Source organism: Octopus sinensis, unplaced genomic scaffold (genome assembly GCF_006345805.1).
Source record: "Octopus sinensis unplaced genomic scaffold, ASM634580v1 Contig12825, whole genome shotgun sequence".
NCBI classification, from domain to species: domain Eukaryota; kingdom Metazoa; phylum Mollusca; class Cephalopoda; order Octopoda; family Octopodidae; genus Octopus; species Octopus sinensis.
The window spans coordinates 8,918-12,127 of record NW_021832765.1 but is presented as its reverse complement, the minus strand read 5'-3'; the positions used below and the strand labels follow the sequence as shown (position 1 = coordinate 12,127).

Genomic DNA, 3,210 nt, shown 5'->3' with positions numbered 1-3,210 from the left:
AGAATATTTTACCAACATCAGGTAACTATTCTAACATAATCCCTAACTTAAAATCTCTAAGAACACCCGTAACCAAGTATTGATCTTAATCGACTGTGTAATTGCTAATAAAATAACATTAAATGGTTTTACCATATTACCAATTTTTAAAAACAAAATATAAAAATTAAGAGCCAATTTTAAATTCAGCCTTCGTAATCCACCTCCATAGATAAGCTTTCCTCCTAAAACATACTAAACTAACAACTACAATAGACTGTTTGACGACAGTACTCAATTTATTATCCTTCGCAAGGAGAGTAATCAATTCCCCTACAAAGGGGACATAATTGTGATGTTTTCGAATAGAAAATTGCTTAAATCACAACCACAACCAAACCCTACACTCCTCGTCGTATTTTTCATCCTCTTCTAACCTGGTCTTGACTTGCTGCAACTCTGCCAATTCACTCTCAGTAGGACATGAGAGACCTTCCAGCTCACTAATCCGACTCTCACACTCCCAACGAACATTCTTCACCAAAACCAACAACCAATAATTAGACTCATCAAAGTCCCCAACACTAATCAATCGGAAATAATAAATAAAACAACGTAGATGGTTTAGTTTCCTTTCTTTTAGCCAAATCGTCGAATATATAACTACACCAATCAGTAGAAAATGCTCCATAATCACTCCCACCATTCATTGGATTTTCCAAAATAGAATTCATTTCGATAATATTTCCATTATTTCTAAAAAATATGACAAAATGATAAAAATCGTCAATTTGCATGCCTTTAGACCCATGTCGGCTAGAAATGAGGCCAAATTCCTACCTGGCCACTCTATTATGAGCCGAACGGAATGTCTCGTGGTTATAAAACTCATGTCCTCTCGTCTATAGGAGTTAAAATACCTCAAAAAATACGGCAGAGTCAGAATCAACACAAAGATCTCTGAAATCAAGGAATGGCTGACTCAAAGGAGGGGCCGAGGGATCAATGTTGAGGAGAAGCTTTACGACGGACAATGTCAGGAAAGAATTGTCCCCAATCTGTAAGCTTGGATGGACAAAAAAACTTTATCGATGCAAAAAAAATTGTGCACAGGCATAGATTTGAAGTCATTTTTACTTTTTATACAACCAGAGTCGCTTTTATCAATTAAAAGTATTCCATAAATAGGACTATTTGTAGATTTAAATATTTTTACTTATAATAAGGAATTGTGTTGGAAAAGTTGTAATAATTGAGTTCCTTAAACGTCATGTTTTTGCAGCCTGGATATTATTGTGGGGATTTAACCTAATTCTTGTAGGATTTCGTTCAATGCAGTAACCGAGGGACTAATTGGGTCCCATTCCGGTACTTTTGCGGAATCAGAATTCGTTTTTTGTCTCTAAAATTAAATTTTTAGGAGTAGACTTTTGATTTGAGATTCATTTTGAGTTTAGGTTTCCTTTTATTAGATGACATCACTAAAAACATATAACACACAAAACCTACAAGAAACAATTTGAAAAACACATTTCAAATATATTTTAAATAATTACATAATTAAATCAATTAATTAATAATAAAATGAAAAAATCAAGTAACAAAAAAATGAAAAAATCACTCGGAATCAAATTTAACCGAATTGACACTAGTGTCGATTTTGCCCCCAGGAATCTTGCCCTTCTTCCCCTTGTCCTTCTCCTTCTTGAAGGACTTGCCCGTCACGTTCTTTAGCTTGGAATGTGCCTTCTCTCCCAACGACCCCTTCAACCCAGGCTTGGCCTCAAATGAATTATCCGACAATTTGACCGGCACGTACACATTTTCGTCAATCCTCTGACTTGCATTATTGGACTATTAAATAAAACAATCCAATTCTCCACCTCAGTTCCAGATTTGCTCTTTTTTGACTTTTTTTTACTCACAGACACCTCAGAAGTGACCGACATGTCAGTCTTAGCTGGCGACTTTGCACTTTTTTTAGTCACAGCTTTGATATATTCCTCATCCACACTCTCCGATGAAGAACTTGACACGTTTTTGAGTTCTGGGACCTTTAATTTCTTCGAGGAGGATATCACAGGGGACACCTCTGCTGTTTTGACGGGCTTTTTATTCGAGGAGTTCAATTCCTCAGTGGGAGGTCTCTTAGTTGCTTGGATTGGATTTTTTATTGGAGGACAGGGACCTTCACTCGAACTCTCCGAGGACGAATTTTCTACAAAAAAGTGTCAAAAAAGACTTGGAGTGGGAATAACAATTTTTGGGGATTTTTTTGTTGGTAAAATATTTTGGATTGGAAAATTGTCGGTCGAGGATTCGGAGGAGGACGAATCTTCGACAGGAAGTGGAATTTTCTTTTTTTCTTCAGTTTTTACAGGTTTTGTTGTAACAGGAGCGGGAATTTCTGATTAAATAAAATTTATTTGTCACCGATTTCGTCACTAGAACTATCAGACGAGGATTCCGATTCTTTGACGGGGATTTTTGGGGTGGTTTTTTGAATTTGTTGAGTTTTCTTTTCTTCTTTAACATTTCCTATTTGAGAAGTCATTTTTTCGATTCTTGAATATAAAAATAAAGTACGTTTTGTAGAGATCAAAGACATTAGATAAAGTGTATTTAAAGTTGTTTTTTGTCTATAATATATATTGTGGGTATTACGATGTTCATTGCTTTAGAAAGCTGACTTATTTGTGCTGGGTAATGATTGCTTACATATCCACAAATCATTTGGTTTAGTTCTGTGTTCATTTTATATATTTTTCACTAAAAATTAATTCCTAAATTTGTCACACAGAAACTATCACGCGGAAATTTTAATAATACGTAATTTTAATTATTTAATACAATTTAAGTGTATATATTAATTTGAAAATAGTAATATTCAGTGTAAAATTATCTTTTAATATTTTTAAATCATAATTTTAACAAACAAGTTATAAATTTTCGTTTTTTTAATAAATTTAATATTTCAAACTATAGACGTAAAGTATTGAAATTCTTGATTTTCCTGGTTTTTAAAATTGTTATCTTTTTTCGCGTGATCCGAAAAACTCGGATAATTCACTAAAGTGTAATTTCCATTTTTATTGTCGTTTTCAAATTGAAAATCTACAAAATAATATTAAAAAATCAACTTTTATTTGACATTTGCAGCAACTCTGCAATGGAAGTAATCTTTGCTTTATTTCTACCACTCTCATAAACAAGTTCCTAAGGTTGAATAAC

The 3,210-nt window shown here is 33.4% G+C and overlaps 1 long non-coding RNA gene across 1 annotated transcript; it reads right to left on the bottom strand.

Moving 5' to 3' along the window:
- Positions 1 to 259: 259 nt before the first annotated feature.
- Positions 260 to 1,037, bottom strand: LOC118761375. Its single transcript, XR_004997327.1, has 3 exons — positions 912 to 1,037; positions 595 to 881; positions 260 to 563 (listed from the first exon to the last, which is right to left on the bottom strand). It is a non-coding gene; the product is annotated as an uncharacterized LOC118761375 (long non-coding RNA).
- Between the last annotated feature and the right edge of the window lie 2,173 nt (positions 1,038 to 3,210).